We start from the raw sequence: 24,345 nt of genomic DNA, 5'->3' as shown, positions 1-24,345 counted from the left end.
GTTTTTTTTGCCAGCCTACAAAGAATTTTTAGATGCTAGAAAATATGCTGGCTAGATTCTCAAGGGACACATGGAAGACCCCTGGGACAAGTTAAATATTAGTTCCATGACAACAGGAGCACTGCTCTGTGCATAGCTGTAGCTCTGGGACTATTAGGACCCCATGAATAGCAAGTACTTGGTAAAAATATGAAGGGCTGCATAGCGTAGTAACTTCAGCAAACACAGCATTATCTTTTATTTAATATATGTGTACTCTAGCTCCTAAAAGAACGTTGTTTGCTGGCTTCTTTTCTGTTGCAACTTCTCCCAATATCTAGAACTATTTATACACTCAACTGATAGCTAATAAATATCAGAGATTATATGACAAGATGACAAGCTGTCCACTCAAAACAAATATTTTCGGCCTAAATTTTTCTCTGTTAAAAACTAATGTGGTTTCAGTTGTGCCTGTTATCTACTTATAAGCTCAATCACAATAAAAAAAAATTAGATAAAAGATCTTCTCCGAAACGTCTTCTGCTGTCACTATACCTTTTATGACTGAAGACATATTCTGCAAACAGATGAGCTGAATTTTATTAAGAGAGATTTGTGGTTAGACTCAAGAAGATGTGTGCAATATTTTCTCCTGTACTAAGGAAAGATCTTCCCATTCATCATCAATGGTTGATAAGAAGTGTGGCTTTAACAACATTTCTGATGATGAATGAGCATATCCTTCTTTCATATTAAAATAAATATTAAAAAACAATCTTCTTGAATCATGGAAGAAGTCTTTCAATACAGTTTAATCATGAAGAGTAGAAGTGAGATTAACAGAAGAAAGCTGTGTATGAAGGAGGTGTCCCATGGTTCTAACAAGAGCGCACCCTTTCACAATTTTATAAGAGAGGAAAGGATAAGTTAAGTCCTCATTCAGTAGAATGCATGTGTGCTCATGCATGCTCAGTCACTAAGTCGTGTCTGACTCTTTTTGTGATCCCATGGACTGTGGCCTGCCAGGCCTCTCTCTCCATGGGATTTCCCAGGTAAGAATACCAGAGCAGGTGGACATTCCCTTCTCCAGGGGATCTTTCTGACCCAGGGATCGAACCCAAATCTCCTATGTTGCAGGTGGATTATTTACCACCGAGCCACCTGGGAAGCCCTCAGCAGTTTTACTAACACATTAATATTGTTCATCTTAAACATATATTTCTGTCCTGTATATATTAGGGAAAAAAGAGGGGGATGTTAAGTCTTAGCACCTCAAGGAACATTGCAAACTCATTCCCTTTACAATTCTTCAGTTCATATAGAGAGAAATTGGCATTAAGTACTTTAAAAAGAGAATTTGCACCAATCTGGCTTATTTGAGCTTCAGGGAAGTCTGCTAAAAAGACTTGATCTTGATTATTTCCTTTGTTACATGAATGAGGGAGGATAAATGAGTGGCCACAGGATGCTATTTAATGACTGTGAACGTTTTACATAGTCTGCATAAATGTCATCTTGAAATAGCTGTAACAATAGTGTTTCACTCAGTAGCTGGGTCCTTAAAGTGTTTCCATTAAACATCTCATATGGAAAGGAAAAGTCAAGTTATTTTATTTTATTTTTTTTTTCTTTTTTTTTTTAATTTTATTTTATTTTTAAACTTTACATAATTGTATTAGTTTTGCCAAATATCAAAATGAATCCACCACAGGTATACATGTGTTCCCCATCCTGACCCCTCCTCCCTCCTCCCTCCCCATACCCTCCCTCTGGGTCGTCCCAGTGCACTAGCCCCAAGCATCCAGTATCGTGCATCGAACCTGGACTGGCAACTCGTTTCTTACATGATATTTTACATGTTACAATGTCATTCTCCCAAATCTTCCCACCCTCTCCCTCTCCCACAGAGTCCATAAGACTGTTCTATACATCAGTGTCTCTTTTGCTGTCTCGTACACAGGGTTATTGTTACCATCTTTCTAAATTCCATATATATGCGTTAGAATACTATATTTATGTTTTTCCTTCTGGCTTACTTCACTCTGTATAATAGGCTCCAGTTTCATCCACCTCATTAGAACTGATTCAAATGTACTCTTTTTAATGGCTGAGTAATACTCCATTGTGTATATGTACCACAGCTTTCTTATCCATTCATCTGCTGATGGACATCTAGGTTGCTTCCATGTCTTGGCTATTATAAACAGTGCTGCGATGAACATTGGGGTACACGTGTCTCTTTCCCTTCTGGTTTCCTCAGTGTGTATGCCCAGCAGTGGGATTGCTGGGTCATAAGGCAGTTCTATTTCCAGTTTTTTAAGGAATCTCCACACTGTTCTCCATAGTGGCTGTACTAGTTTGCATTCCCACCAACAGTGTAAGAGGGTTCCCTTTTCTCCACACCCTCTCCAGCATTTATTATTTGTAGACTTTTGGATCGCAGCCATTCTGACTGGTGTGAAATGGTACCTCATAGTGGTTTTGATTTGCATTTCTCTGATAATGAGTGATGTTGAGCATCTTTTCATGTGTTTGTTAGCCATCTGTATGTCTTTTTTGGAGAAATGTCTATTTAGTTCTTTGGCCCATTTTTTGATTGGGTCGTTTATTTTTCTGGAGTTGAGCTGTAGGAGTTGCTTGTATATTTTTGAGATTAGTTGTTTGTCGGTTGCTTCATTTGCTATTATTTTCTCCCATTCTGAAGGCTGTCTTTTCACCTTGCTAATAGTTTCCTTTGATGTGCAGAAGCTTTTAAGGTTAATTAGGTCCCATTTGTTTATTTTTGCTTTTATTTCCAATATTCTGGGAGGTGGGTCATAGAGGATCCTGCTGTGATGTATGTCGGAGAGTGTTTTGCCTATGTTCTCCTCTAGGAGTTTTATAGTTTCTGGTCTTACGTTTAGATCTTTAATCCATTTTGAGTTTATTTTTGTGTATGGTGTTAGAAAGTGGTCCAGTTTCATTCTTTTACAAGTGGCTGACCAGTTTTCCCAGCACCACTTGTTAAAGAGATTGTCTTTAATCCATTGTATATTCTTGCCTCCTTTGTCGAAGATAAGGTGTCCATATGTGCGTGGATTTATCTCTGGGCTTTCTATTTTATTCCATTGATCAATATTTCTGTCTTTGTGCCAGTACCATACTGTCTTGATAACTGTGGCTTTGTAGTAGAGCCTGAAGTCAGGTAGGTTGATTCCTCCAGTTCCATTCTTCTTTCTCAAGATCGCTTTGGCTATTCGAGGTTTTTTGTATTTCCATACAAATTGTGAAATTATTTGTTCTAGCTCTGTGAAGAATACTGTTGGTAGCTTGATAGGGATTGCGTTGAATCTATAAATTGCTTTGGGTAGTATACTCATTTTCACTATATTGATTCTTCCAATCCATGAACATGGTATATTTCTCCATCTATTAGTGTCCTCTTTGATTTCTTTCACCAGTGTTTTATAGTTTTCTATATATAGGTCTTTAGTTTCTTTAGGTAGATATATTCCTAAGTATTTTATTCTTTCTGTTGCAATGGTGAATGGAATTGTTTCCTTAATTTCTCTTTCTGTTTTCTCATTATTAGTGTATAGGAATGCAAGGGATTTCTGTGTGTTGATTTTATATCCTGCAACTTTACTGTAGTCATTGATTAGTTCTAGTAATTTTCTGGTGGACTCTTTAGGGTTTTCTATGTAGAGGATCATGTCATCTGCAAATAGTGAGAGTTTTACTTCTTCTTTTCCAATTTGGATTCCTTTTATTTCTTTTTCTGCTCTGATTGCTGTGGCCAAAACTTCCAAAACTATGTTGAATAGTAATGGTGAAAGTGGGCACCCTTGTCTTGTTCCTGACTTGAGAGGAAATGCTTTCAATTTTTCACCATTGAGGATAATGTTTGCAGTGGGTTTGTCATATATAGCTTTTATTATGTTGAGGTATGTTCCTTCTATTCCTGCTTTCTGGAGAGTTTTTATCATAAATGGATGTTGAATTTTGTCAAAGGCTTTCTCTGCATCTATTGAGATAATCATATGGTTTTTATTTTTCAATTTGTTAATGTGGTGTATTACATTGATTGATTTGCGGATATTGAAGAATCCTTGCATCCCTGGGATAAAGCCCACTTGATCATGGTGTATGATCTTTTTAATGTGTCAAGTTATTTTAAATCCTCAGTTCAGTTCAGTCGATCAGTCATGTCCAATTCTATGCGACCCCATGAATCGCAGCACACCAGGCCTCCCTGTCCATCACCAACTCCCGGAGTTCACTCAAACTCACGTCCATCGAGTTGGTGATGCCATCATGCCATCCAGCCATTTCATCCTCTGCCGTCCCCTTTTCCTCCTGAACTCAATCCCTCCCAGAATAAGAGTCTTTTCCAATGAGTCAACTCTTCGCATGAGGTGGCCAAAGTATTGGCGTTTCAGCTTCATCATCAGTCATTCCAATAAACACCCAGGACTGATCTTCTTTAGGATGGACTGGTTGGACCTCCTTGCAGTCCAAGGGACTCCCAAGAGTCTTCTCCAACACCACAGTTCAAAAGCATCAATTCTTCGGCGCTCAGCCTTCTTCACAGTCCAACTCTCACATCCATACATGACCACAGGAAAAACCATAGCCTAGACAGACCTTTGTTGGCAAAGTAATGTCTCTGCTTTTGAATATGCTATCTAAGTTGGTCATAACTTTCCTTCCAAGGAGTAAGCTTTTTTAATTTCATGGCTGCAGTCACCATCTGCAGTGATTTTGGAACCCCCAAAAAATAAAGTCTGACACTGTTTTCACTGTTTCCCCATCTATTTCCCATGAAGTGATGGGACCGGATGCCATGATCTTCGTTTTCTGAATGTTGAGCTTTAAGCCAACTTTTTCCACTCTCTTTTTTTACTTTCATCAAGAGGCTTTTTAGTTCCTCTTCTCTTTCTGCCATAAGGGTGGTGTCATCTGCATATCTGAGGTTATTGATATTTCTCCTGGCAATCTTGATTCCAGCTAGTGCTTCTTCCAGCCCAGCGTTTCTCATGATGTACTCTGCATATAAGTTAAATAAGCAGGGTGACAATATACAGCCTTGACGTACTCCTTTTCCTATTTGGAACCAGTCTGCTGTTCCATGTCCAGTTCTAACTGTTGCTTCCTGACCTGCATATAGATTTCTCAAGAGGCAGGTCAGGTGGTCTTGTATTCCCATCTCTTTCAGAATTTTCCACAGTTTACTGTGATCCACACAGTCAAAGGTTTTGGCATAGTCAATAAGACAGAGATAGATGTTTTTCTGGAACTTTCCTGCTTTTTTGATGATCCAGTGGATGTCGGCAATTTGATCTCTGGTTCCTCTGCTCCTTCTAAAACCAGCTTGAACATCCGGAAGTTCACGGTTCACACATTGCTGAAGCCTGGCTTGGAGAATTTTGAGCATTACTTTACTAGTGTGTGAGATGAGTGCAATTGTGCGGTAGTTTGAGCATTCTTTGGCATTGCCTTTCTTTGGGATTGGAATGAAAACTGACCTTTTCCAGTCTGCTGGCCACTGCTGAGTTTTCCAAATTTGCTGGCATATTGAATGCAGCACTTTCACAGCATCATCTTTCAGGATTTGAAATAACTCAACTGGAATTCCATCACTTCCCCTAGCTTTGTTCATAGTCATGCTTTCTAAGGCCCACTTGACTTCACGTTCCAGGATATCTAGCTCTAGGTGAGTGATCACACCATCATGATTATCTGGGTCATGTAGATCTTTTTTGTACAGTTCTTCTGTGTATTCTTGCCATCTCTTCTTAATATCTTCTGTTTCTCTTAGGTCCATACCATTTTTGTCCTTTATCGAGCCCATCTTTGCATGAAATGTTCCCTTGGTATTTCTAATTTTCTTGACAAGATCTCTAGTCTTTCCCATTCTGTTGTTTTCCTCTATTTCTTTGCATTGATTGCTGAGGAAGGCTTTCTTATCTCTTCTTGCTAATTTTTGGAAATCTGCATTCAGATGCTTATATCTTTCCTTTTTTCCTTTGCTTTTCACTTCTCTTCTTTTCACAGCTATTTGTAAGGCCTCCCCAGACAGCCATTTTGCTTTTTTGCAGTTCTTTTCCATGGGGATGGTCTTGATCCCTGTCTCCTGTACAATGTCATGAACCTCCATCCATAGCTCATCAGGCACTCTGCTATCACATCTAGTCCCTTAAATCTATTTTCACTTCCACTGTATAATCATAAGGGATTTGATTTAGGTCATACCTGATGGTCTAGTGGTTTTCCCTACTTTCTTCAATTTCTTCAATTTACTTTCTTCAATAAGGAGTTCATGATCTGAGCCACAGTCAGCTCCCAGTCTTGTTTTTGCTGACTGTATAGAGCTTCTCCATCTTTGGCTGCAAAGAATATAATCAATCTGATTTCACTGTTGACCATCTGGTGATGTCCATGTGTAGAGTCTTCTCTTGTGTTGTTGGAAGAGGGTGTTTGCTATGACCAGTGCATTCTCTTGGCAAAACTCTATTAGCCTTTGCCCTGCTTCATTACGTATTCCAATGCCAAATTTCCCTGTTACCCCAAGTGTTTCTTGACTTCCTACTTTTGCATTCCAGTCCCCTATAATGAAAAGGACATCTTTTTTGTGGTCTTAGTTATAAAAGATCATGTAAGTCTTCATAGAACTGTTCAATTCAGCTTCTTCAGCATTACTGTTTGGGGCATAGGCTTGGATTATTGTGATATTGAATGGTTTGCCTCGGAAACAAACAGATCATTCTGTCATTTTTGAGACTGCATCCAAGTACTGCATTTTAAATCCTGCTGCTAAGTCACTTCAGTCATGTCCGACTCTGTGTGACCCCATAGACGGCAGCCACCAGGCTCCCCCGTCCCTGGGATTTTCCAGGCAAGAACACTGGAGTGGGTTGCCATTTCTCTCTCCAATGTATGAAAGTGAAAACTGAAAGTGAAGTCTCTCAGTCATGTCCGACTCTTAGTGACCCCATGGACTGCAGCCCACCAGGCTCTTCCATCCATGGGATTTTCCAGGCAAAGTACTGGAGTGGGATGCCATTGCCTTCTCCATAATAAATCCTACTAGTCTACAATTAAAATGATGATTTCATCTTAGTGCAAAATTCTGGCTGGGGTGGGGATGAATTAAATAAAACATAGACAAAAGCTCAAAAATACTTTATCTTTCCTTTGTATAATCTGCTTTTCATTTAGAAAATAATTTGTCTAGGCTTAATGTGGTGGTTCATCCAACAAATGTAAATGTTTAAAGTTGGAATTTTATTATTTTAGATCCATTGATATAACAACAATAGAAAATTATACTAATGCTGGCTTTATGAAGGGATTGGCATACTTTTTTATGTAATGGAGCTGATAGTTAATATATTAAACTTTGCAATCCATGTAGTCTCTTCAACAACCACCCAACTCTGCTGCTGCAGTAGAAGGAGCCCTAGACAATGTGGTAACCATGTCCCAGTAAAACTTTATTTATAAAAATAGGTGGTAGACTGGATTTGACCTGCAGGTTGTTTTTGCCAACCCATGACTTAATCTGTAAGGAAATCTTCTGCTGGTTGAGAATGAAATTAGAGGAGCGGGTAGTTCAAGAGTTTATTCAGCAGCTTCAGAAATGTGAGCATGGGTTTGATTACCACTGCTGCTCTAGACCTATCCCACATAATCCCAAACACTTGACTCTAAAATGTCCACTTCTAAGTACAGTAAACATGAATGTTGTCAGAACCGTGAGAGTGGGCTTTCTTCATATGCTTTCCCTGTTTCAGTTAGGAAGGAAAGAAACTTCCTAGAAGACCCTTTTACATCCTTTGTCAGACTGAGTCACATGCCTATCCTTAGGCCAATCATTGCCAAAAGGGGATGGAGTAGGCATGATTACCTGAGAGCAATTTATTCTTTGGGGCTTATCTTATTACCACTGAAAAAGATGAAGTTTCTGATACATGGATGAAGATAAAATGGCTGTTATATAGGCAATCAATACTTTATCACACAAACAGTAGTAAGATTTGTCCTGTCTTGCTTTGTTTCACCAGTTAGAACATAAGATTGTACATGGCTTTCAGATGTTATTTTGATTCATGGATGGAAGAAATAAAAATTACTCCTTTGGGTCTTTTATCTTCCCTATTGAAGTTCTACACCCAGTCTTGGGCTGCATACATTTTAGGAAGATGATTTTATTTTACTGGTCATCAGTCTACCTGAAAATTTGCAGCAAAGAATAAGAAAATATGTCTATTGATCTTGATATTATGGGGGAAAGAAGTCTCTCTTTTAAAGCCACACTCTCACAAATTCTCTATGTTTAACCATGGACAAATTAGAAAATCTAAGTACAGAGACATAATTCTGGTCCCAAGGAAACACATTTGAAGCTGTGCATCAACCCAGCTGGATGGCAAGTTCTGCCCAGCAGAGATGTGGTTGTGTCTGATAGTCAACAGAGTAGCTGCTGAGGGTGGAGGTGGTGGCAGGGGCTGTTTATGACATGTGGTCTCCAGAGAGAGAGTATATTCTAAAGGAAGGGAAATCAGGTACATAAGGCAGTCAAAATAAACCCTTTGTTGTTAAAAGGATTTTTTTATTCTAAACAAGATATAATGTATCACATCACTTGACTTTATTCTGCAATCTATGCTTAAGAGGGTCTAAAATTAAAATTGAGAGAAGTATTTAATCAAAACCTCTATGAAACATTAAAGTGTAAGACAGCAAAAAATTAGCAAAATTTATCTACCTGTCCCTGCTGAGAACGTAAACCATTCCTGAGGTTCCAAGGACTCCAAAGAGCATGTTAACACTGCAGAACTTCCAAAGTCCCAATTCATGAACAAAGGTATGAGCAGTGCCTGTCAGATACTGTGCCCAGCTGAGGCATTGATAGGGCTTAAAGGTGACCATGGTACCCAATTAAGCTGTTTAGTGCACAACAGAGGAAATGGTTCCCGGTGGGATGCTGACCAGCAGGAGACCCAGCTTCACAGCTGTCTTAGGCCCCCACAGCAGAGAAAGAGCTGGAGCAAAAGAGAAGAGAAATATGTATGCCATATAGGGCTAATTTGTGGGCATACATGGCATCTCCAAAAACTTTGAAAAATCTTGGGAGACTCTATAGGAGAGAGAAGATATACAATTGAAAATAATACCAAAATATTGCTTGTTAAAGCTAATATCTTCATATAAGATTATACTGAATGGTCAGAGAAAACACAATGTACTAGCATAAAATGAAGCACATGAAAGAGGGATTCTGTCATTAACCCTTCTTTATTTTTCTTTTTTTATGGGGGGGGGGGTCTTCTCATGATCTGCCTATGTTATTACAACACAACTGGTTAAACATATTTTCAAATATGTCAAATTATCAATTACTTTTGATATAATACATACAATCTAAAATAGAGTTCTAACTAGTAAAACCCTACCCATAACTAGATTTGAAGGGTACCAAAATGTCTTTTATCTCAAAAACGTTTGAGTCCTGGCCTTGCCAGGCCTGAAATTCTCAAGTTATCCATAAACATTGACTGTTGTGTCCTGTCGGGTGCAAAGCCCTGTGTCTGGTCATTCTAATCTTATTACACACTCCACTGGGCTAAAGCACAGGAGGCCTCTGCTAAATGCAAAAGGTACCTGGAAAAGACAAGACAGTAAGCGATTACATGCCATTAGGACCTTCACTCATCAGATTAGTCTCAGAAAGACCCTTGAGGGAACTTAACATGAACAAATAGCAAATGCATTTCCACGGGGTAGTAGAACAGGGCACTTCATGTCTGAGGTAGGAGGTTTACAGAATTAGCAGAAAATATTCTTTATGCATTTTCTTTCTGCTTTTGCCCCTAGATATTCCATCTTAATCTAGCCATGAATTCTACTAACTCTTTCCTTAATTTATTTGCTAATGTATGTGTAAACACATCTATGCCCACATTCAGGTCAGAGTATACAGTTAGACATTTTAAGAACTTGAGCAATGCAAAAGCTGGAGCTCAATTCAACTTATAAGCTCCTCTGGTTTTACCATTAATGACTAGTGTGCTCATTTAACTGTTCACAGCTATTATTTATTGAATGTTTAGGCTCTGATGGCCTTTGAGATCAATTCTTTAAGCAAGTAGCAAAGTCAGGATTTGCATATTGATCTATTTTATGATAAGGTATAAGGATTTTTTTTTTTAAATTAAGAACCACTTTTAAACTGAAAGTAAAAAAAAAAAAACAGGAACAGAAAGCCTGAAGGTCTTTACAACCTGCATTCCTGCAGAAGTATAGTAGCTTTATTTAAAAAGGCAAGAATTCTCTTGTTTGCCACATCTAGCAGACTGCCTTCATGTATAGTACCTGCCTTAACTAGATCTATCAGTTCAGTTCAGTTCAGTCACTCAGTCATGTCCAACTCTTTGTGACCCCATGAGCTAAAGCACACCAGGCCTCCCATTCTAACACCAACTCCCGGAGCCTACCGAAACTCATGTCCATTGAGTCGGTGATGCCATCCAACCATCTCATCCTCTGTCAACCCATTCTCCTCCTACCCTCAATCTTTCACAGTATCAGGGACTTTTCAAATGAGTCAGCTCTTCGCATCAGGTGGCCAAAGTACTGGAGTTTGAGCTTCCGCACCAGTCCTTCCAATGAACACCCAGGACTGATCTCCTTTAGGATGGACTGGTTGGATCTCCTTGCAGTCCAAGGGACTCTCAAGAGTCTTGAAGATCACAGTTCAAAGGCATCAATTCTTTGGCACTGGACTTTTTTTTATAGTCCAACTCTCACATCCATGCATGACTACTGGAGAAACCATAGCCTTGACTAGATGGACTTTTGTTGACAAAATAATGTCTCTGCTTTATAATATGCTGTATAGGTTAGTCATAACTTTCCTTCCAAGGAGTAAGTGTTTTTTAATTTCATGGCTGCAATCACCATCTGCAGTGGTTTTGGAGCCCCCCCAAAATTAAAGTCTGACACTGTTTCCACTGTTTCCCCATCTATTACCCATGAAGTGATGGGACCAAATGCTACAATCTTCATTTTCTGAATGTTGAGCTTTAAGCCAACTTTTTCACTCTCCTCTTTCACTTTCATCAAGAGGGTCTTTAGTTCCTCTTCACTTTCTGCCATAAGGGTGGTGTCATCTGCATATCTGAGGTTATTGATATTTCTCCTGACAATCTTGATTCCAGCTTGTGTTTCTTCCAGTCCAGAGTTTCTCATGATGTACTCTGCATATACGTTAAATAATCAGGGTGACAATATACAGCCTTGATGTACTCCTTTTCCTATCTGGAACCAGTCTGTTGTCCCATGTCCAGTTTTAACTGTTGCTTCCTGAGCTGCATACAGGTTTCTCAAGAGGCAGGTCAGGTGGTCTTGTATTTCCATCTCTTTCAGAATTTTCCACAGTTTCTTGTGATCCACACAGTCAAAGGCTTTGGCATAGTCAATAAAGCAGAAATAGATGTCTTTCTGGAACTCTTGCTTTTTTGATGATCCAGCGGATGTTGGCAATTTGATCTCTGGTTTCTGCCTTTTCTAAAACCAGCTTGGACATCTGGAAGTTTGTGGTTCACGTATTGCTGAAGCCTGCCTTGGAGAATTTTGAGCATTACTTTACTACCGTGTGAGATGAGTGCAATTGTGCGGTAGTTTGAGCATTCTTTGGCATTGCCTTTCTTTGGGATTGGAATGAAAACTGACCTTTTTCCAGTCCTGTGGCCACTGCTGAGTTTTCCAAATTTGCTGGCATATTGAGTGCAGCACTTACACAGCATAATCTTTGAGGATTTGAAATAGCTCCACTGGAATTCTATCACCTCCTTGTTTTTATGTTTGTTTGTAGTGATGCTTCCTAAGGCCCACTTGACTTCACATTCCAGGATGTCTGGCTCTAAATGAGTGATCACACCATCATGATTAATTGGGTCATGAAGATCTTTTTTGTACAGTTCTTCTGTGTATTCTTGCCACCTCTTCTTAATATCTTCTGCTTCTGTTAGGTCCATACCATTTCTGTCCTTTATTGAGCCCAACTTTGTATGAAATGTTCCCTTGGTATCTCTAATATTCTTGAAGAGATCTCTAGACTTTCCCATTCTATCGTTTTCCTCTATTTCTTTACATTGATCACTGAGGAAGGCTTTCCTATCTATCCTCGCTATTTTTGGATCTCTGCATTCAGAGGTTTATATCTTTCCTTTTCTCCTTTGTTTTTCACTTCTTTTCTTTTCACAGCTATTTGTAAGGCCTCCTCAGACAGCCATTTTGCCTTTTTGCATTTCTTTTTCCTGGGGATGATCTTGATCCCTGTCTCCTGTACAATGTCATAAACCTCTGTCCATAGTTCATCAGGAACTCTGTCTATCAGATCTAGTCCCTTAAATCTATTTGTCACTTCCACTGTATAATCATAAGGGATTTGATTTAGGTCATATCTGAATGGTTTAGTGGTTTTCCCTACTTTCTTCAATTTAAAGTGAAATTTGGCAATAAGGAGTTCATGATCTGAGCCACAGTCAGCTCCCAGTCCTGTTTTTGCTGACTGCATAGAGCTTCTCCATCTTTGGCTGCAAAGAATATAATCAATCTGATTTCCATGTTGGCCATCTGGTGATGTCTATGTGTAGAGTCATCTCTTGTGTTGTTGGAAGAGGGTGTTTGCTATGACCAGTGAATTGTCTTGGCAAAACTCGATTAGCCTTTGCTCTGCTTCATTCTGTACTCCAAGGCCAAACTAGATCCATAAACATGTCAATTCACAGAATTTTAAAACAAGTTATTTTAAAGAATTTTAAAATAGGTGATTTCTATTTATAGAAACTAAGTGGCTTGATACCTCAGGAAAGAACCACAAACTTATAAATCAGTAGAACTAAATACTACTCAAAAGTATCATCAGAGGATGAATAAAATGATCTTGGTCTATTCATCTATCGTTACAAAAACTTCTTGTGTAGTAAGAGTCATAATATGTTTCTGAAATTATTCTCAGATATTATAACAAAAAATGAAAAAAGATGAAGGACCAAAAAGCATGAAAATATAATCAAAATAATTGTATCACACAATGTAATTTCATAGACATGAGTAGCTTGTTGCATACAGTTTTACAAGAAACTAAAAGAATTAATTCTTTGCAACTTATTATCTATTTATACATTTTTCCAATATTTAGAATTAAGTTAAAAACCATATATATGTGTTGAAAGTTAGAAACAAAGTGTTCTACATTAAATGTGTATTTAAACTGATAAAATTTTAGTATATACCAACAAGAACAAATCATTAAATTGTGCCATATTAAAAAAAATGTAGAAACTATAATCAGAGTAATAGAGTAGTCAAAATCTGGTTCTCAGGGGAGATCTTTGCTTACTGTGAATGAGAATCTTATGTGTCAATAGGCATAAAGACAGCTACACAGTCAGAAAACAAACTGTCAATTATAAGTCAATTCAGTGAGGGGTAAAAATCAAACCAACTGGCTATCTGACATCAATTATTCAAATTAACCTGTTGATTGAATTTTTCATTGTTTCTACCAGTTACCTTGGTATACTGTACTCAGATTATAATTTCCTCAGTAGGGGCTGGATGAAGCCTCTCTCCAGTATGTCTATGGGTCCAGAAACCAATCTATTGGAGCATAAATGCTCAGAGAAGTTTCTAATAGTTTTCCCAAAAGCTAGCTAATAGTCAGTAAAGAAGTAATGAAATTTACATGGAATTGCTCAAGCAAAAGTCATTCATTTATCTACTTGCTCACTGGTTTATGTAACAAAAAGTAAGCATTTCACATGCTCCAAGATTCTAGCCTTTCCTTCTTGGTACTTAAAATCTAACAGAGAGTCCTTTTTTCAACCCTTCAGAGAACTGAAGACCAGAGAAACTAAGTGGCTTGATACCTCAGGAAAGAACAGCAGGATGTGAGCACTGGCTCACTTGTGGCAGAGTGCAGGAGTACAAGACACAAGGCATCACAGAAGTAGATCACACAAAGAATCATTTAAAATGTTAACAGGCTTATAAAAGCCAAATTATGTAAAAATATAGAACCCACGGGAGCTCAGATATGAGAGGAGTTTGCATCCACTCTCTGACTCCTATCCACAAACCTCTAATGAGTACTCAACAAAGGGATTAGGAATAGAGCAGGAGATTTTCCATATACTATAGAACTGGAAAAAAATGAAGACTGGTACATGTAACAATATAGATGTATATCAAAAGCATTATGCTAACTGAAAGAAGCCAAATTCATAAACTACATATTTTATGATTTCAGAATATGATATTTCAGAGTAAGGCAAAACCAAAAGAAATCAGTGGATGCCATGGGTTATGTATTGGGAACTGGGAGGAATGACTGTAATGGAACATTTAGAAGCTTTTCAGGATCATGGAAGTGTTTTTTACTTGATTGTTGTGGGCACATGTCCAGAAAAAAAATTCATAGAACTCTCTGCCTTCATCAAAACTCCTAGAACTATACATTAAAAATGGTGAATTGTATACAATATTTTTTTCAATAAACCTGTGAAGGAGGATTCCGGAATAAATTTCTTAAGCCAGGTAATAATCACAGCTAATATTTTGGTTTACTTACTTTTATTTCTGTGTGTGTGTGTGTTTTATCATCTATGTATAGTTTTGTATTCTGTACTTAACAATACTGAGAGCATTTTCTCATCTTTAGATCATCTTCCAAAATCAAATTTCACATTATAGAAAAAGGTGTACTGAAATAATTTGTTAATTATTACTAAAATATATAATATATGAAAAGTTTAAGAATCTAATTGGTGTACACACTTTAGCTGATCATGTGTTCATTTTTCATTTAATTCATTTTTAATTCACTCAATCATTCAATAAACATGTACTGAGCATCACTGATAGAAAATAAAATTAAATGAGATTCATGTTCTCAAAGATATAACTGAGTACTGAGGACACAACCAATTCAAAAGCTAATTATAAACCTGGTGACATATGTTACAACAGAGGTATAAAAAAGTACAATTATTCATAATATTATTCATAAATTACCATGAGACTTTCATAGGGAATCATTTTGTACATTTAATCACCACTAAATTTAATTGTTTTTTAAATTTGCATTTATATGCCTATATTAATGAGATTTTCTTTGGTCATAGTGATTCCGGTCACTCTTTCCTTGAAAACATTCTGCACAAACCTGTGGTGTGCAACTTTAACATTTTGTCATTCATTAACTTTGTCATGTGTCAGATTTGAGTCGCACTCTTTCTAACAAAAATTCTTGCTCGTGAGGAGGTTTTTCCCTGGTTTAGAGCCAAAGTGATCATGAGCTTGAGGGACCAAACCCCTGGTGAAACCCTTCCATTTTTCTTTTCCCCAGTAATCTATTTTTAACCCTTAACTAGCAATACAGAAACACCATCTTATTTCATGCCTTATGAAGTTTAAGTGCTCTCTCCAGCAACATGATTGATCAAAAGCAGAAACCCACAAACTCACGTAGAGTTCATCCATTACTCTGAATAGTCCAGGTTTCATTTCCAAATAAAGATGTCCCAGAGGCAGCACTGTGCTTGAACTACATTCTTGGGAGGTCCTCGACTAACTTGCACTGTTTTCTCAACTGGCATGAAAAGAATACTTCAAGAACCAGAACAACGCTATAATACCAATTACTATAAAGTATTTTGAGGAACTGCTTATATGAGTCAGCTAGGGCTGCCATTACAAAATACCACAGACTGTGTGGCTTAAGAAACAGAAATCTATTTTTTCACAGTTCTGGAAGCTAGAAGTCCAAGATCAAAGTGTCTGCAAGATTAGTTTCTTCTGCGACTTCTCACCTCGGCTTGTAGGTGACCAGCTTCCCACTGTGTCCTTACATGATTGCGCCTCTGTGCATGGAATGTCTGTGCCCCAAATTCCTCTTCTTGTAAGGACATCAGTTACACTGGATTAGAGCCCACCCAAATGGTGGCCCTTATAAGGAGACCAATTATATTGGTTAGGGCTTCCCTGGTGGCTCCGATGGTAAAGAATCTGCCTGCAATGCAGGAGACCCAGGTTCAATCCCTGGGTCAGGAAGATCCCTTGGAGAAGGAAATGGCAATCCACTCCACTGTTCTTGCCCAGAGAATTCCACAGATTATGAGCCTTGCAGGCTACAGTCCATGAGATCACAAAGAGCTGGACACAACTGAATGCCACAGTTTCACTTTCCACCCATATTTAACCTATTTAACTTAATTACTGCTTTGAAGGCCCTAAATCCAAGTATAGTCACATTCTCAGATACTGGGAGCTAGAAATTTAACCTGTGAAATTTGAGGAAACATAAGTCAGTCTACTACCGCAGTTGTTACATTTATTAAAGAGATAAAAATACTGAAAAAAGTATTCAATATAGATTTTTATGAACATTTATTACTGACTTCCAACAAAGTAATCTATTATTCCCTCTGAGGAAGTGATAGGTTTTCTTAGGAACATTGTGAATCATGTAACTGATCATGTTTTGAATTTTTCTTTGATCATCAGGATTCCTAAGCTCAACTTGAGTAAATGTACTTTGCTTATTCTATGGACTCTATTTAAAATTTTAACACTTTTTTCCCAGATTTTGATCAACTCATTTTACCTGCTTTGTCAAAATCTTGATTTATTTTTATCATTTTTTATCCATTTTATTGTAGGCAATATGAAATATGACATCCTAGGTGGCCAGATTGAACAAACTGTGGGGACAATCATCAGCAAACCTTAAAAATGCACAACATCTATGTAAGCCACAGGTGACTACACCTGATTTTCCTTAGCCATGGCAACCTCCCGCACTGGAAGCAATAGCACGTCTAATGAACGCAGCCTGTCTGTGGTCTAGATGTCTCGTCTACTCCAGGAGTTATTTATGTCTTTTGATCACAAACTCCTCTTGAAAACACGAAAAGAAAAGTTAACAAAATCTATTCCCTATCAAAAGACAGCATATTGTGTGGGCTGATCAAGAGTTCAGACCCTGCAGCCAGACTTCTGGGTTCTAACGCTAGCCTGACCCCTTATTAGCTGTGATGCCCTGAGCAAGTCACACGAAATGTCTGTATACCATATTTTTTCATCTGTAATGGGAAGATAGCGGGAACACATATCCTAAGAGGGTCATGAGGGCCAGGAGAATGAAAACTTACAAAAAGATCAGAACAGCTCCAAACAAATAGAAACTGCTCCATCACTGTTAAGCAATATCATCTCAGAAAAATACACTCCAAAATTTGCATGTGGTTTCCGAGTCCTCACAGATGCCCTGAAGCTCTTCACTACTATGTGAGGAGCTCCTTTTTTTTTTCTTTTTTTTGAAGGGAAGAGAGAGAAAATAATGTTTAATGATGGCGGTGTTCTTCCTAGCGTCATGGGGGGTCCCCGAGAGTCCCCAGCCCCCAACACCCACTTTACAACAGCGGGTCTGTTTGGTCCCAGAGCTGGGTTGGGACACCCAGAGGCTCCCTCTGAGTCCTTCCAGTTAGGCGGCGACTACTCAGAGGAACAGGAACCCAGAGGGTGGTCGACGCGCCAGCCACTGGCAGGGAGAAGGCAGGGGCCAGCTGTGGGCGGGGGACCAGTCGGCAGCTTCTGCTTCACGGAGGAGTGAGGAGGTGGCTGGAATCGTTATTTTGCATCCACGTTTGAGACAAAATCAACCTCTTAATTGGTATATAAACTACTTTTCTTTGAAGAGAGCCCTTGTGCTCTGATTGGATTTTGTGCACACTGTATACAAAATCTATGGCTACTGAGTGAGAGTTACACTACCTGTCGAGATAGCTTCTGGGTCCCAGGAAGCCCAGCTAACAATGTCTTCTCTACCAATTTTGTCTTAAACAAGAAATTCAGTTAAATTTAACTCAAACATACATTATTTCTGCTTTTGCTTTTGTATTTGTTGAGCCTCCACAGAACATTTGACAGGGAAGTACTAAAGCATCATTATATTATTTTGTACTTTATTCCATTAAAAAAAAAGATGTCAAAATAATAAAAAGTACAAATTGCATTGGACTGTAAAGTACAATTTGGCCATGTTTTCTTCTGGGAAATGACATCAAGGCCATCTTTTATCTTGTTCCTTCACAAACATTTAGGGAGCATCTCCTTTTCACAAGGTAATCAGCTAGAGAAGAGAGAGAAAGAAAGAGATAGTGTTTGGTGTTTCCAAGCTAAGATTCAGTGTGAATTGTGACCAGATCAAAGAAACCACAGAAATAAGTACCGATTATGAAGATAGTCAAAGTGAAGTGAAGTCGCTCAGTCATGTCCGACTCTTTGTGAACCCATGGACTATAGCCCACCGGGCTCCTCCATCCATGGAATTTTCCAGGCAAGAGTACTGGAGTAGGTTGCCATTTCCTTCTCCAGGGGGTCTTCCCGACCCAGGGATTGAACCCAGGTCTCCCACATTGCAGGCAAACACTACCATCTGAGCCACCAGGGAAGTACCCCCATGGACTAACTGCTCTTTGTGCTTTTTCCCTAACACATATAGGTAATCCCAGACATCAGATTTCCAACCACAATTTAGAGTGGTATAAACCCTCCTTCCTTTCCTTACTTTATTCATCCCAAATACTGTTTGAAGATACTACTTGCATGCATTTTCACGCACGTTATTATGTAAAATAAGTGAAAGTAAAAGATGTGTCAAACCAAATTCAGCCAGTTACTGAAACATAGAATTGTTTTTAATATCACTTTTTTCACAAACCAATATATCTACCAGCCTTAAGACCTGTGGACTGAATAAAAAATGTACTGGGTGTACTTGATACAAACAGTAAAGAGGGAAAATCTTTTACAAGGGAGCTTATATTTTGTTATATAAAAGCTCTGTATTCCTCTATTATTGTGTGTTAAAAGGACTCTAGTTTTCAAATAATTTTGCATTAGCTTTGGTTCAGCAGTGATGTTCTTTTCTTTGAAGCAGCTTGCCCATAGCTCTTTAAGCCTTCATGTGTAAATTAAAGAGAATGAAAAATAGTTAGCATGAGGCATCTTAGAAACCTTGACACTCTATCATTATTGCCACAAATGTCCTTATTAAACTTAATTCACTGATGTGCTTGGTCTAAACTATTTTTTCTTGAGAATAAAATATATGAAACACTTATTTTCTAAATCCAATTCACTAATAGCTGATCAGTAAAAGAAATCTTTAAATTTAGCTAGGCAACAAGGCTTTATAGAAACTTCAACAACTATGGAAGAGTTTTCTACATAGGCACAGCCTTAGTTATTCCTGCAATTTGAACCTGCTAAACACATCATATTTAGAATAATCTTTAAAAATATAAAAATATACTTATCATCATTAGCAATAAGTTTTTATTTTATAGCAATAAGTAATTATTCCAAACATTGCTGCTAATATTTCATTAAATTATAAAAATATCGTACATTCCTTATATTATTTGTGAGGAAAATGGTAATAGATCAATGAGTTGATGGAAATAAAATTCACAGCCATATTTTCACTGCAACTAATTCCAGAAGAAATTTAACTTAAAGGAATCTTAATCATGGCTTTGATATATTCTTATCATTTAACAATCTGGGTACCTATGTAAACACACTGGAACAATGAAATTATACCCTCTAAAAAACAGTCATACATTTGCTAACACAATCATTAGCAGAAAGAGACAATAAGAATGAAAGGAGGCAATGAAAACGCTAACTTGGAATAGAAAAAATGTAAAGACAAACTTGGAGGAAGAATGGCTTCGCTGTGGCATTAGCACTACAAAGAGATAAAAACATTGGGACACCAAGTCAATCTTTGTTTACAAGAACTGCAAGCTTAACAAAATCAGAGGAGAATCCGTCAACAGATGAATGGATTAAAAAAAATGTAATACATGCATACAATGAAATATTCAAACATAAAAAAGAATCAAGTTCTGATACTGCTACAACATTAATGAACCTTAAGGACATTATGTTAATTGAAATATGCCAGATACTGAAAGCAAATGTTTCATGATTCCACTTATCTGAAATATCTAGAATAGGCAAAAGCACAGAGACAGAAAGTAGATTAGAGATTCCCAATATCTTGGGTGAGAGAAAAATAAGGAGTAATTATTTAATGAGTATGGAGTTTCCATTTTGGTTGATTAAAAGGCTGGGCTGATAGTAGTGATAATCTTATAACACTGTGAGTGTAATTAATTCCACTGAATTGTACACTTAGAAAGGTTTAAAATAGTAAAAACTATATCTATTTTACCAAAATCTTTAAATATAAACATACTATACACACACACACACACACTTGCAAGTCAACAACATCATAGAGAAAATGCATATTAAGAACTTAACATGGCAATTATGCATGTACCTGGCAGGTCACATGTATTCAATAAATGCCAATTATTTGTAAAGTGAAAAAGGAATCCTGACCTTTAAAAAGATATAGACCACAGAACTGGAATTCAAGTTTCTTGACAATGTGAACTGTTTGCTTTCCAAACCCTCCACAGAATGGAGCAAAGGGCTCCCACAGGTAGATATTTCATCTTGGATGAGTAACTAATTGAGCAAATTTGAGCCTGGTTACCTTGAAGGGGTCGATGTCACCTCTCCTTTCATAAGGAAGAAGTGATCTGGTAGTATAAGATAAAGAATAACAAAGTCTTTGGTAACAAATATTTTAAAATTAAAAAGGGGATAGAGAGAAAGAATTGGAATTTCAATTTATGGGATTAGAATGTTTCAGCTAGAAGCTAGGACTCTAGTGTAAATTCAGTCTTTCACAGATGAGAAAATTGCAGGTGGGGAGGAAAAGGAAATGAAAACAAGGTAGCCAAGGCCAAGGAGATTCATGCAAATGTTGTCTGGTTTGAGGAATACCATAAATTCAGAGAACACTGTTTATGCTTCTCCTAAGTCTAGTACATTGCCTCAGCACTGCATGAAGGAACCAGTAAGATTTATTAATATCAGTCAGTCAATTCTGGTATCTATTTATGTGCTGAAGTGATTAACTATAACCACAGTACAAATAAAAGGAAAAGCAGAAGTGCAAAATTTTAATCCCTGTGCCTAGTGTTCAACTCATATTGTGTGTGTTAGTAACTCAGTCATGTCCGACTCTCTGAGACCCCATGGACTGCAGCCCACCAGGCTCCTCTGTCCATGAGATTAGCCCAACAAGAATACTGGAGTGGGTAGCCATTTTCTTCTCCAAATCAGAAACCATTAAAAATAGGAAACTCTATAAAATAATCTGAAAAAAGTTCATTAATCCTTCTAGTTTACAGATATGCCTTTTAAAAGGCAAAGTCACTAAGTGAAAATTCACACTTTAACAAATATATACTGCAGTAACCATTCTTTTCTAATGATACCTGTAACCTATGTTGGATTAGTTACTTAAAAGTATGCTAAACAAACAAATCAAATACCCCTAACAGGCCTTACTAGAGCTACTAAATAAACCATGAAGAACTATCATACAAGATAAACAAACCCAATTAGAAAATGGACCAAATAACCTAAGTGCTGTGGATAAAAGTTAGAGACACAAGGTAGAATCAGGCAATATTTAGACCACATTTCATTCTTCTAAGGACTCAGAACCAAGAGAATATAGCTTTTGTCTATAGTACTATAATTTCAATAGAATATTTGAACTTTGTGACAATGATTATATATACTGCATTATAAAATTATTAATTTTATTCTTAAATGTTTAAATGAGTTTTTCTTTTCTATACCTATAAATGTTATTATATTCAGAAGCTAAATTTATAACATCAGATAGATTTTAAATTTTAATTTGCAATTACTCTAAAATACCATTTGAAAAAAAGAAGTTTGTTTTACATCAGATTTTGGGGGGAGATAATTAAGTTTAAAATTTGTTACATTTTATCAAAACTTATAAGTGTTATTTATAAAAACTGACTATTAAAGTATACTCAGTCTTTAAAGGAAACTACAAACATTTTAACTTTGTTAAAATGGATGAAATGAATAAAATAATTTTTCAATTAACTTATTAACCCCATGACTAAATAAGATGATAGTGTATTTTCTTCAGATATTATCAATTATATGTCCCATTTTCCCACAATGATTCTATTAATGTGATTATTTCAAATACTTATAAATTAAATCAATGTTGAGAAAAAGCATATTGTAAATTCCACTAATTACTTATTTATTTCATTGATATTTATCATGTAGTTGTTTTGTATCATGCATCAAAACCACAATTCAATTGCAACAAGATCACTAATTACTACAAACACAATATAAAACTTGTTTTAAGCACTACAAGTCATACAGTATCCTAAGACTCATAGGATATGAGCAGTATCCCTGACTCATAAGCAATATTTCGATCTTTATATCATATATATATGCATATATTTCTCTCATTTCACTAATTTGTAAACCAACCCCCCAAAAAATTGTTTTCAGAATAACTAACTTGTGACCTACTTCTATGGCTCTGATTTATTCATCTGAATCCTTCAATTTAATACTTTTTAATGTTTGTTAGGTATATAATGAATATCAAGCACTGGGGTAGATGCCAGGGAGGCAAAGATGATATACATGGTCCATGGTCTAATCAGCATTACAAGGAAACTCACAGAATTGAAACTCACAGAAGAAAATATTCATCTTCCTCTTCCTTAACTGCAAGTTTTCATTATCTGGCTGGAGTTATGTAAACTTCAAGTATGGAGTTGTGTCTGGCATTTTCTAGTCACCATAGTCTGGTACACATCATGTTATCAGTTCCAGCCCTTGATATTTACTGCCACTTCCCTGATACTGACCATGAGTCACTGCATTACAGATGTGCACTGATCTTAAGATTCCAGATGCTTCTCTCTGCCTTATGAAACCACGTGCTGCCATCAATTAGCTAAGTTAAACATCCTTGATAGCCACTGCTTGCCCACACATCCTCATGGCCCTGCCACTTACGTTTCAAGATACCAAGCTCCACGCCAGTATGCATTTCCTGGATCATATACCCTCCTGTTTATGACATCTTCTGCCAATCAGTCCTTTTCATGACAGTTTGAGGAGGAGAAAGAAATGTTTCTCATTTAGTCATATCCTCCATAGGAAGAAATTCTACCCTGAATTAAATTTCTACCTTGGGTCTGAACACAAAGGTTTGAAAAATTTTTCCTTTCCTGAATCTTTTATTATTATTTAAAATAATAGTTAATGCTACTTTTTAAAATAATATCTTTAACCTTTCCAAATGCAACATTTTATATTAATAGATGTGGGAAATAAAATTCAAAGAGGTTAAATGACTTTTCCAAGGTCACATGGCAAATTAATGCCAGAGGTAAAATTTTTTGTCTTACCTCTAAGACTGATTTTATATGATCAAATATCAGACCTGGAAGAAAGGTACCAGTTAATGTATTTGCCAAAGTATGTGAGTTCTACTACTCAGTGGGCAGAAGTGTGGCTTTTAACAAAGAAAAACCGTAAAAGAAAGGCTGTAAAAAAAATTATCCTCAGTGTATCTAACCAATTATAACTGATTCTATATCTCTGATTTTTTTCTAGGCTGTGCCCAAGACAATATGTTTAACAGAGGCATTTGCTACATAAACGTGTGTACACACACACAACCCAAGTATACAAAAGAATGGCAAGTAAAAAGTCTTGGATTCTAAGATGTTAAAATAATGGATATTCCCTAGCCACACTATCATTATTTATTTGCTATAAAATAATTTATATTAGCCTTTTCCAAAAATTTACCAATTATAGGGCCTACCGAACATGTTTTAATAACAAATCTTAAAGAATCGATATAACCAAGTGGAAAAAAATCTTTCTAAAATAAAAGATCTGAATTCTGAACATGTAGCACTGGCTGGAGTATCTGACATCCATATGAAAGAGGTTTCCCCCAAAATATGCAGCTCAAGCTGTGACAGTGAGAGCGATGTGCACTGTGTAATGTCAGTTCAAGAGGAGAGGCCACAGCAGAGTGAAAAGGACCCCTCTCAAACGTGCATTTCGTGGCACTAAGGAATCACTTAAGAACCCTGGCTGGAAAGTGACTGAACAATAGGCCAAATGTGACGCTTACTTTTTGGACATTTAATGAAAAGAATCTAATAGGATGTCCTCCCGTTTGGTTAAAATGCTATTTTTCTCCATTTAACCATTTTGTATACCCCTAATATTGTCCATGCTTTCTGTATATTTGGCATAAGATAACATATCCATCTAGAAACATTTGTTACCATGTTGGAAAATATTACCCTATACATTTCTGTTCCTCTCCAAGAGGGTGCCATTATTAGAGAGTCT

The 24,345-nt window shown here is 37.1% G+C and overlaps 1 pseudogene; it reads right to left on the bottom strand.

Moving 5' to 3' along the window:
• The window catches only part of LOC113898899, a 149,449-nt pseudogene extending 133,511 nt beyond the window's left edge, over positions 1–15,938 (bottom strand).
• Between the last annotated feature and the right edge of the window lie 8,407 nt (positions 15,939–24,345).

Source organism: Bos indicus x Bos taurus, chromosome 9, assembly GCF_003369695.1.
Source record: "Bos indicus x Bos taurus breed Angus x Brahman F1 hybrid chromosome 9, Bos_hybrid_MaternalHap_v2.0, whole genome shotgun sequence".
Classification (NCBI taxonomy): Eukaryota; Metazoa; Chordata; class Mammalia; order Artiodactyla; family Bovidae; genus Bos; species Bos indicus x Bos taurus.
Note: the sequence above shows the minus strand (reverse complement) of the source record. Positions and strands in the feature narration are given on the sequence as shown.